Source organism: Pholcus phalangioides, unplaced genomic scaffold (genome assembly GCF_987345545.1).
Source record: "Pholcus phalangioides strain wild (caught in Gottingen) unplaced genomic scaffold, Ppha-v1.0 ptg000005l_1, whole genome shotgun sequence".
NCBI lineage: Eukaryota > Metazoa > Arthropoda > Arachnida > Araneae > Pholcidae > Pholcus > Pholcus phalangioides.
The window spans coordinates 5,771,443-5,784,610 of record NW_028301598.1 but is presented as its reverse complement, the minus strand read 5'-3'; positions in this window follow the sequence as shown (position 1 = coordinate 5,784,610).

Here is a 13,168-nt window from a genome sequence, read left to right as displayed (position 1 = left end):
ATTTTGTAAGGTAGCATTTTATTTTCGTCATTTCGCAGAGCTATCGATCGAGAAATCAAAATTCTGTGTTAAAAAAAAAACAGCAGGTTTGTGCAGGTAAATAAAAGAGAATGCACCTACTATCTAGGGGGAAAATTTAGAAAGCATATTTAATGTAGGAATAAAGTTTTCCCTTTCCCTGTGATAATCTCGGTGCTCACCCCTGCCAAGGAGTCCGCGGAACACTCTTATAACTATCAAGGGTTTTGCGAGAAACTTACGTTGGAAGCCCCTGGTTATAAGATTGTTTCTAGCGAATCAGACAGTGTTTAAAAAAAATGAGATCTGGGACTTCTCGAATTCGTCAGTAGAGGGTGTTCAGGTTTGGTTGAGAACAGTATCGGTTCATTCCCATGAGATAATAGTCCTCAACCTTTAATGCTTCAAGGTTCTTCCCGCACCCCGGGGATGCTTTTGTACAACTAAAAATGCGGAAAGAGCGTATATCATGAAATTCAATGGAAGCTTGAACTTCCTTAGAAATTTGCAGAAAGCATGCTTATAAGAGAGATACCACTGCTTTTAAAAATTTGTAAAAGGCGTCAGTACTGCTTTGAAATGCGCAGGTGGCTTCAATATCCCAAGAAAAAGCACAGGAGACTCGACTATCCCAAGAAAAAGCACAGGAGACTCGAGTATCCCAAGAAAAAGCACAGGAGACTCGAGTATCCCAAGAAAAAGCACAGGAGACTCGAGTATCCCAAGAAAAGCGCATGTGGATCGAGTATCAGAAGAAAAGCGCAGGAGGCTTACGTACTCCTAGATATGTGTGGTGTGTGTGTGTGTGTTCCCTTCAAAAATTCCCAGAGGCTTTCGTACCTCTAGCAATGAGCCGGAGATTCTATTCTAGTAGTTCCTCTTCGAAATGTGGACCAGGCTTCTCTAGAAGGTATCTCTTTGAGAGGTAGGCATACCTCCAAAATATTTGTGTATGAAGTCCTGATATGCAGCTGAGGCACCTACATGTGTCAACCCAGGGCGACCTTGCATTAAAGACATCCTTGGGTTCACATCTTCCTCCTTCTGTTCAGAAAAAAAAACAAAAACAAAATGGTTGTGTAAAACACAGCACTAAATATCTGTGTGATTCCATTATAAATACCATCCATGATAAAGCAACCCCCTCCCTCCCACTAAATTAAAATGCTGTGAAAGTATTAGAAGCGGTTCTGTATATGTTTTGGTTAGGAGAGGGGGGGGGGGAGTGTAGTGGCACCATCTGTTGCCAACATATGTCAGTGACATTATGATCATGCATGAATTCTTATTTATAAGTTTCAAAACTTCATCATAACCGTGATTTCAACGGTTTGCGAGTATGAAAAGATTGAAAAAAAAATTCACTCTGGAACATCTACTGCCATCTATGAAAAGTGAAGAAAATTGCTTGCCGCAGTCGATTGTCTACCGCTGAATCCTACGGCCCGTTAGTTTCAACAGCGTACATATTACAATTACAATTCGTACAATTTATTGCTAATAAATTATACAATATTCGACACACGCAGTATAATTGTTGAAATCCTGCGCAATGTAAAAACATAATAACAAGTATTGTATAGCGCATGGAATTTATACCGGTGCGCACCATGGAAATGAAAAATTTACGGTATCATACCATATGTTGTCCATTTCCATGCTACTAAACCACACATGCACCTCGTTTATATTCCTCTGCGGAACTTCTAACGTATTGGTACATGTTGGAATGTATGCGTAAGTGTTGTGAAGCTGACGCGAAGTTTGTTTCTGTGCAATGCTTGCTGTAGTGCTACCATCTGCCATCAATTTTTCTAACTACGAGTGAAGTGCAATGATTGAAAAATTGTATCGTAGTAGAATTCAGTGATACAATTGTTGTGCATCTCATTATCATGCTTCGCATCGGTTTAAAACAAACAACCAATTTAAATTGAAGAATTAGAAAAACTGGTTTTGTTTTTGATTGATAGGTGGCACTGGGGGAGGGGGGGGGGGGGTTCAAGCACTAAGGTTTATCAGCATGCATAATAATCTATATACATAAAATTTGTTTTCTGAGTATGCTCTCCATACAAATATACAATTTTAGACCGATCTCCGCGAAATTTTGCATCTGCCTTCACTGTGGTTTGTCACTTCCTTGATGCTTATGGAATATTGAGAAAACCCTGGCAGTGCCAGGTATTATGTCAAGAAGGATAGTGTGAGATTGTTCACTTAATTTCATCGTTTCGCAATTAAAAAATGGTAGAAGAACACTGTTTTAGAGCACCATCTATCGACAATTTAACTAGGATATATTATGCCGAGGTGAACTTGAAAAAGAAAAGTGTTTTTATCTCCACCAGGAATTGAGTCCAGAACGTCTTGCAAACCGGGCAAGCGCACTGACCATTATACCAGGTAGACATACCCCTCTTTCCCTTGAAACACGCTCAGTAGCGTAACTTTCTGAGTAGAGACATTGTACAGTCTCTTAACGTAAGCGAGTGTCGTGATTTGATGTATCGTAGGCCGAGAAAAAAATCGCCCATTTCTACTGCGTCCCACGTGGAGGCCAACTGCTGGAAGTTAAGAGAGACTGCAGTGTCTCTACTCAGAAAGCCACGCTACTGTGCGTGTTTCAAAGGAAGAAAGATTGTGTGTCTGTGGTATAATGGTCGGTGCGCTTTGCAAGAGGTCCGGGGTTTGATTCTCGGTGGGGACAACAAATCGACATAATATCCAGAAGTTATATTTATTTGATGTATCGTCTGGCCGAGAACAAATAATCAAATCTTAACGCTACTTTCACATGCTACGGATTCGTCCGTACGGAGGATCTGCAGTACGGAAGAGCCACCGCACACGGCGATACTGTCGAATCCCGTTATAACGAACTCCAAGAGACTGGGGGAAATCCCTCCGTTATAGCGAAATTTCGTTATAAAGGAATTCCAGGTTTTTTGCTTTGTTCTTATGTAACCTCATGTGGGAGATCAGAAAACTGTCCATAAAAACGAGATTTTCGCTATAACGGTATTCGCTAAAACACGATTCGACTGTAATTGCTTTCCCCTTTGCACAAGAGGTTGACGGACACAGCAGTCGGCTGTTTTTGTGTGTGTGAAATATGGAGCGAAATCAAACTATTCCTTTATTACAGAGTAGCTCCGTACGGCTGAATGTCCGTATCGTGTGAAAGCGGGCATTTAGTCACGTAGGCCATCAATGCATTCTTGGAAACGGCACGGCAGCCTGTTGCAGTGGACGACGGTGGCTCGTCCGTATGATGTGAAAGCTACCACCCAATTGCTCGCGCCACAAACGGAATGTGTTCCCGTACAGGAGATCCTCCGTTACGGAGAAAAAATTGCTTCCTCTTTCACACACGAGACTTGTGACGGTCACCGCATTAGATGATTACTTACTTCTAACCCATCGAAAATGACTGCAAATTCGTGAAAACATTTATTGCTTTTTCTTACAGCAAAAATCTCAAAAAATATTTCTTTTAGCAACTTTCAACTCTTTCACAACAATCATAAGCCAATCCCAATAGACATTTTCAAACCTTCATCTTTCGAAACTATTGCTACTGCAATGAATCATGGGTCAGCCGGTGCAGCAGAACCACCAGCAGCATCAGCACCACCAGCAGCATCGGCACCACCACCACCACTATCACGGATGGCATTCTTGACGGGCATACCGTTCGGGAATCCGGCCGGATGGGAATAACTCCATCCATACACTGGATAGCCAGTCATTACTAGAAAAACAACATTTATATTATTATTCAGTGTATCAGATGATATATGTATGTATCCCATGATGTGAAAATAATTGTATTATTAATAATAGTATTATAATTATTATATTACACAGGGTGTCCCGTAAGTGCTAATGCGGTCTTTATCTCATCAACCGTCCATCGTAGAGGTGTGATCCCGATTTAAGCAATGCTCAAAACTCGTTCAAAAATTACCCTATACCAGTTTTGAGAGTGAAAATTTAGCGTACCACAAAGTGGTCGGCGGAAGTTGGTTTTCTGTGGTTCCCAACTTCAAGGCACGAATGCGAGCCGGTGTTCCCGTTAAAAAAAGCCTCGCCACAGAGTGCAATGGTACAAATATTCAATCACTACACTTTACTTCTGAAATGGAGATGGCAGCTCTGAAAAATCAAACACATCACTGAATGCACACTCAGACTGTTAGATACACACGCTTACACTTCCGTCACATCTCACTAGGTAGTAAATTGCCCATGGGGGTGGTGATAGACCCCTGAGTTGTGCTCGGCTTGAAAGGAAAAATAAAAGTGTGTCACAAAATTAAAAAAAATCTTCTAAGTTTCTAACGTGCAATTATTCACAAAAATATTCAAATCCGAAAAATGGGGGAAATTTGGGGAAGAACAGCGTTAAATGCGGGTAAAACGGGGTCTTCCGCATCATTTAAGCTGACTTTCCAAATTTCCTCCATTTTTCGGATTTGAAAATCTTTGAGAATATTGCACTTTTGATTTTTTTTTCTGTTGGTATCTGAAGAGACAGGGCAACAACTTTCTAATCGGAAGTTAGAGCAGGGGGGGGGGACCGTTTAAAAATTTAGATTTTTTTTATTTTGTGACACACTGTATTTTCACTCTCAAAACTGGAGCAGGGTAAAGGCTGCATTAGAACTTACAGGACACTGTGTATTAGATTATTTAATTAAGAAAATATTTTAACTTAATTAAACAAAAACTGTCTATTGTAAACAACCAGATTGCCGATAGGATAAATCGGTTTAAGGAAACTTTCCCCGATATTTCGCCTGTCCTGACCGTATGGGCGACCATGTGAGTGACTGTGTGAGTGATCAAGTGAGTAGCCGTACGAGTGCTAAAGTGAACGACCAAGTCAATGACTGTATGAGTGACCAAGTAAAAGACTGTATGAGTGACCAAGTAAAAGACTGTATGAGTGACCAAGTAAAAGACTGTATGAGTGACAAAGTAAAAGACTGTATGAGTGACCAAGTAAAAGACTGTATGAGTGACCAAGTAAAAGACTGTATGAGTGACCAAGTAAAAGACTGTATGAGTGACCAAGCGCATGACAGCATGAGTGACTAAGTGAGTTGGACATTCAGTCCCATATATTTCACATCCGATATTCCGCCCCTTGTATAGATATTATGGTCTTGTAAAATTATACATGGTAATTCACTCAACCATACAGTCACTGACACTCACATACTCATACGGTCAGAGTCACTCGCTGTCACTCACTCACTCACTTATATAGTCACTTGCACACTCACATCCGATTGCTCACTTGATTATACAGTAGTACTATATACATGATCATTTATATTCTACGTACAATCGATTGCATACTCACTCGGTCATACATACGGTTAATCACTCCTTTATACAGTCAATCGCACACTCACTTGGTGATTCATACTGCCACTCACTCACTTATACAGTCGATTGCACACTCACTTGGTCATGCATACGGGCGCTCACTCACTTATTCAGTCATTTGCACACTCACATCCTCATACGGTTGTTCACGTGGTCATTCATATTGTCGCTCACTTACTTATGCAGTCGATTTCACACTCACTTACTCACTCATATGGTCACCCACTCACTCACTTATACAGTCAATTGCACACTAACTCACTCATACAGTCAATCACATATGCACTTGGTCATTCATATGGGCACTCACCCACGTATATGGTCAATCACCTAATCACTTGGTCGCTCACACAGTCAGTCACTAATTCTGTCACTCATAAGGTAAAGGTAGGCCCAAGTGCCAGATGCGAGATTTCGGGATCCCGGAATCATTACAGTGTCTGATGGAACAATTGATGAATATGCAGGTAGTAAACAGTCCCATTTGCTCATGACATTGAATTAATGTTGTTACTCAAGGCCCGGGCCTTCTTAACGAGATTACTGGAAGCCCGAAGACTGTTTTGACCCTTTCCTTGAGAACACACTTGAAAAACATTGGTAGGGGAAGGGGGATTTCCGAACGAAACAGAATACAGTTACCAAATCATGCCAGTATACAACTTAATAGAAATTCAGCATTGATAAAAATTCTGAACCACGGAAAGAAATATTTTCAAATTTACTGAAAGTTTTCAAATTTAATGAAAGAAACGATTTCAGAATACAAAAATCTCAGAATTGATGTGATTTTTTTCCCCAAAAATTCTGAATCAATGAAAATTCAGATTTAAAGAAAGAAATAATTCGAAAGATGCTAGAAATTCAGAATCGAAGAAAGAAAACAATTTCAGAATCACTGAAATTAAAATTTAAAAAACAGAAAGAAATTCATCATTAAAAAGGAAAACATTTATTCAAGGTATAAGAAAAATAAATTATTTCAGAATTGAAGAAGAAAATAATTTTTAGAATAAGTAAAAACCGGCATTGATAAAAATTCGGAATTTATTTCGCGATTCGTCAAAATTCAGAATGAAATGCAAATTCAATTTTAGAAATTCTCAAAATTCTGAAATCCTAACCTAAAACAATCGTTAAAACAATAGCAATTCCAGCTATAGTGAAAGAGTACCCGTTGCTGTAACCAAATCATGCCTGTTTAATTAAGCAAAGAGTATCTGTCACAATATGCAGGATAAGTATCTAGTCATTTGAGATACCTAAAATCCTGAAGGAATTGTTGCATTAACTTAGAGTAATTAATGCTATACTGAAAGATTGCCCGTTGCTGTAACCAAATCATGCCTGTTTAATTAAGCAAAGAGTATCTGTCACAATATGCAGGATAAGTATCTAGTCATTTGAGATACCTAAAATCCTGAAGGAATTGTTGCATTAACTTAGAGTAATTAATGCTATTGTGAAAGAGTACCCGTTGCTGTAACCAAATCATGCCTGTTTAATTAAGCAAAGAGTATCTGTCACAATATGCAGGATAAGTATCTACTCATTTGAGATACCTAAAATCCTGAAGGAATTGTTGCATTAACTTAGAGTAATTAATGCTATACTGAAAGATTGCCCGTTGCTGTAACCAAATCATGCCTGTTTAATTAAGCAAAGAGTATCTGTCACAATATGCAGGATAAGTATCTAGTCATTTGAGATACCTAAAATCCTGAAGGAATTGTTGCATTAACTTAGAGTAATTAATGCTATTGTGAAAGATTACCCGTTGCTGTAACCAAATCATGCCTGTTTAATTAAGCAAAGAGTATCTGTCACAATATGCAGGATAAGTATCTACTCATTTGAGATACCTAAAATCCTGAAGGAATTGTTGCATTAACTTAGATTAATTAATGCTATAGTGAAAGAGTACCCGTTGCTGTAACCAAATCATGCCTGTTTAATTAAGCAAAGAGTATCTGTCACAATATGCAGGATAAGTATCTACTCATTTGAGATACCTAAAATCCTGAAGGAATTGTTGCATTAACTTAGAGTAATTAATGCTATACTGAAAGATTGCCCGTTGCTGTAACCAAATCATGCCTGTTTAATTAAGCAAAGAGTATCTGTCACAATATGCAGGATAAGTATCTACTCATTTGAGATACCTAAAATCCTGAAGGAATTGTTGCATTAACTTAGAGTAATTAATGCTATACTGAAAGATTGCCCGTTGCTGTAACCAAATCATGCCTGTTTAATTAAGCAAAGAGTATCTGTCACAATATGCAGGATAAGTATCTACTCATTTGAGATACCTAAAATCCTGAAGGAATTGTTGCATTAACTTAGAGTAATTAATGCTATACTGAAAGATTGCCCGTTGCTGTAACCAAATCATGCCTGCTTAATTAAGCAAAGAGTATCTGTCACAATATGCAGGATAAGTATCTACTCATTTCAGATACCTAAAATCCTGAAGGAATTGTTGCATTAACTTAGAGTAATTAATGCTATAGTGAAAGATTACCCGTTGCTGTAACCAAATCATGCCTGTTTAATTAAGCAAAGAGTATCTGTCACAATATGCAGGATAAGTATCTAGTCATTTGAGATACGTAAAATCCTGAAGGAATTGTTGCATTAACTTAGATTAATTAATGCTATAGTGAAAGAGTACCCGTTGCTGTAACCAAATCATGCCTGTTTAATTAAGCAAAGCGTATCTGTCACAATATGCAGGATAAGTATCTACTCATTTGAGATACGTAAAATCCTGAAGGAATTGTTGCATTAACTTAGAGTAATTAATGCTATAGTGAAAGAGTACCCGTTGCTGTAACCAAATCATGCCTGCTTAATTAAGCAAAGAGTATCTGTCACAATATGCAGGATAAGTATCTACTCATTTGAGATACCTAAAATCCTGAAGGAATTGTTGCATTAACTTAGAGTAATTAATGCTATACTGAAAGATTGCCCGTTGCTGTAACCAAATCATGCCTGCTTAATTAAGCAAAGAGTATCTGTCACAATATGCAGGATAAGTATCTACTCATTTGAGATACCTAAAATCCTGAAGGAATTGTTGCATCACCTTAGAGTAATTAATGCTACAGTGAAAGATTACCTGTTGCTGCAACTAAATCAAGCCGATTTTATTACCTGTTGCTGTAACTAAATCAAGCCGATTTTATTACCTGTTGCTGTAACTAAATCAAGCCGATTTTATTACCTGTTGCTGTAACTAAATCAAGCCGATTTTATTACCTGTTGCTGTAACTAAATCAAGCCGATTTTATTACCTGTTGCTGTAACTAAATCAAGCCGATTTTATTACCTGTTGCTGTAACTAAATCAAGCCGATTTTATTACCTGTTGCTGTAACTAAATCAAGCCGATTTTATTACCTGTTGCTGTAACTAAATCAAGCCGAATTCTTATATCTGTCACAATAATCAGGATAAGTATCTACTCTAAAGGTACCTGAAATCCTGAAGGAATTGCTGAAATCAGATCCGCGCAACGAGATACTTCGTTAGCCGGGGAAGCACGCATTTTGACCCCACCATGTAATGTAGAAGGATCAGTTGAAAAAATATTTTCGCGTCCGCATCTAGTTCAGATACAGACCCCACTACTCCCTCCAGTGGTGATTCTGCCTGAAATTCCAAAGTACTTGATGAATCAACTAAAAGAGTTAATTGGTAGAATTTTCTAAGAGCAAATTAGTGCTATAATCAAGGAATACCAGTTGCTGTAACAAAACCCATTCCTGCTTAACAACCCGAAAAGACTATGTTTCGCAATCTAAACTGAAGATACCAAAAATTCTGAAGTAACCGTTCACTGAACTCAAAGTAATTAATTGGTGCTATCTACTCCATAATATAAAATCACAAACTCGAAAAGGGCCTGTTTCTAAGGAACCGAAATTAGTGACAATTTTATGTTACGGAAATGGGTGACGTTTTTGAGTGACGGAAATCTGTTACGTTTTTGTGTTACGGAAGTCGGTTACGATTTTGGGTCGAGTTTTCTTTTAACTCCTGACGACATCGGGAACCGGTTGATCTATAGGGATCAAGTTTTGTGCATGTACCGAGAGGCTCCCACATCCTACAGCAGGGCCCCTAGGCTGGAATTTAGATGGCGAGCCCCCAAACCAGCTTTTCAAAGGCCCCCTCTGTGGTTAATTTATGGTGTGAAAAATCAAAAAGTGATAAGAATCGTTGTAGCCTGTCAGCTCTGCCCTTGTGGGGGTCATGCCGAGAGGTATGTATATGTATAATATACATATAACACCAGTGCTCCCAACACACAGGGTCCGGGTACCCGGGGGGAGGATTGCACGTATAACTTCATGGGGAAGTTAAAAGTTTTCATTTCCAGGGGCCCTTGATTTGGATCTCATTGTTTTCTTGCTGCTTTAACGTTGAAAAATTTGCGATAGTCGAAACCCAAGATATATCCAGTCTGGGGGGGCCCCATAAACTTTGTGAATTCGGTCGCGGGTTGTTGCGTGGGTGGGCCTAGATTTTATTCGTTGGTAAAACGAATACAAATAAAACTTTTTCATGGCACTCGCAGCGGGGGATGACCGACAAGCTTCCAAGTCGGGGGCCCATATTTACAGGTTTCATTTTGGGGGCCTTCGACAAATCTCATTCTTTTCTGTTGTAGAATTTGCAACAGCGGAAGCCCGAGATAAAGCCAGTCTGGGGCCCCACTAAAAGTATGCGAATCGGTGTCCCGGATAATTGGTTGGGGGCCCTGGATTTCATTTGTTGGTAAAACGAATACAAGTGAAAATTTTTCATAGCACTCGCAGCGGGGGATGACCAACAAGCTTCCAAGTCGGGGGGCCCCATGTTTACAGGTTTCATTTTGGGGTTGGCCGCCAAAGGAGGCAGGGGGGAAGAGCCCCCGCAGTAGTCAAATAATTATCCGAATCATCAAATAATATCGAAATTCCGTAGAGGAATGTGCACGAGGTGCATATACGGTTAAGAAGTAGTAGTAGTCAAATAATATCTTAATGTAGCTGTAACCAAAAAATGAGTCTTGTTCAACTATCTAAAGAGTATCTGTCACAGTAATCAAGGTACTAGGCTTCAGATACTACCTCCTTAAATACCTAAAATCCGAAAATAATTTTTGATTCAACTAGTGTAGTTAATTAGTGCTATATAGCCAAGAAATACCCGTTGCTGTAGCAAAACCTTTCCTGTTTACGAAACAGTATTTGCCGTAACAAGCTGAAAAGTACCTATTCTCGATACACCTAAAATTCTAAATCATTAGTTGAATAAATACAAATACAAATACAACGCCACAACAGGCAAATTGCCCAACGAGGTGGCTGACTTAAGAACACAATGGATCCCCGAGCCATTTTTTAAATAAACTTAACCCCGAGCCAATAAACTAAGAATAAATAAATCATGCCTGTTTAACTAACAGAAGAGTATCTGTCACAATAATCGGAAAAAAGTATCTACGTTAAAGATACATTCGATACCTAAAGATGTTTAAAATCCCAAAGTGTTTGTTGAATTAACTAAGAATAATTAATTACTACTATAGTCAAAAATACCCACCGCTGTAACCAAATCATGCCTGTTTAACTATCCAAAAAGTATCTCTATGACAATTTTCAGATAAATATCCACCCTAAAGATACTTGAAATCGTAAAGCATTTGTTGAATCAACTAAGAGAAATATTGATTGGTACTATAGTCAAAAAAAGCATCATCTACTGTTACTAAATCATGCCTGTTTAACTAACCAAAGAGTATCTATGACAATGTTCAGAAAAAATATCTACCCCCTAAAGATACCTGAAATCATAAAGCAGTTGTTGAATCAAATAAGAGTAATTGAGGGTGCAGTTGTCCAGGAATACCTATTGCTGAAACCAAAACTAAAACCATACCTGTTTAATTAACCGAAGGGTATCTGTCGCAATAACCGGAAAAGTATCTACTCTAAAGATTCCTAAAATCCCAAAGTAATTGTTGAATCAACTAAAAGTAATTAATTGCTGCTATAAGTTAAAAATACTTGCTGCTGTAAATAAATCATGCCTGTTGAAATGAGTATCTATGACGATATTCTGAATAAATATCACCCCTTAAGATACCTGAAATCGTATAGAAATTGTCGAATCAACTAAGAGTAATTAAGTAGTTAATTGGTGCTATAGTCAATGAATATCTGTTGCTTTAACCAAATTATGCCTGTTTAATTAAGCAAAATGTATCTGTCATAATGAGCCAAAAATATTATCGATTCTAAAGATACTTAAAAATCTTACCGATTGTTTGAACAACTAAGAGAACTTAAGCTACAATCAAAACGTATCTCTTGCTATTGCCCAATCAACATTTTTATTACATTGACTAGCATAGGGTAACCAGACGTTCTCCTTTAGCATGTCATTTCAAGCGTCCTCCTTCGTTTTAGAAAATTCACACTTTTGTCCTCCTTTTCAGGTTTCTGGAATTATTTTTTTTTCTAGGGTTCATGGGGAATTTTTTTCCCACAATGAAACTTATATCTCCCGTCTCCCCCCTCCTTCCCATTTTTGCAGGCTTTGACCAATCGCCGTCGAAATTCCCGGAATACAAGACCCCAAGTTTCCTCCAAGAAGGGCAGAGGCTATTTTTAACTACGGCCTAGTTTGCTCCAGGATAATATGAGAAAGACAGTCTGGGAAACCAATCCGGAAATACAAAATCGCAACATGTATTTTAAGAATACCATTGTTTGTTCACCTACAGATAATTCCGTGTTAAAAGGGGAGGGGGGGTGGTTACCTCCTTTCCATTGAAAAATAAAGAAAACAGGATGCAAATAACACTCGTTGCTGATTCCCATGACGAAATCACCTCTGGAAAAAAAACTTTCTGAGGGTAGAGAAAGGAAACTTCTCGCCTTGCTACAGGCAAAATAATAAAACTGACCAGACTGTGTGAACTACTGACCATAAGCGAAGGGAGACAGATAATTTTTTTTTGTTTTACTTAGCTGTTCAGTTAAGAAAAATTTTTATGGTGTGGTTTTTGTTAGTGGTTTCCTTCGTTGTGGAAATTGGGGAAAAATGTGAAATCAAGGGCGCGCAAGCGTTCTCCTTTCTCAGTTTTCGAATCTGGTAACCCCTAGACTAGCATCAATTGCAATTTATCCTTCGAAAAACACAGTCATTAGGTACGAAGAACGAATGACTACTCCACTTCATTAATACATGGTAATTATGGTGACTATTTTTTACTGAAAGCATAATAACAATGCGATAAGGACCTGCGGTTCCTAGGTGCATCGCTTCGTCATAGTTGCCAACGTAGATCTCGATGTAACGAGTCTTTCCCTCGCATGTCATATCCTTGCGCTTGAGTTTGTGCCTCGCGCAAAGTGCAGCCTTTTCAGTCTTCATTGGGATTGATGCCCTTCCATTGAAAATGCCCTGGGAAAACAAGAACAATGAATACAGTGAAAAATCTCGTTTATACGGCGTACAAGAGACCGAATCAAAACGTCGTATGAATGTGTATGTCGAATAACCGAGATTTTTTAGGAACTTCCTCTACATACATACAAAATATTATAAAATTCAATGTGTTTAATTGCATCTCCAATTCGGTTATAAGATAAAATATCATTTCAATCATACTTGAGGGGTAAAAGAAGGGTATTCCGGCCTCCGGGACCGATATACCCTTGCTTTTGGGTATGTTTTATCGAGTATAGTGTTTAAGT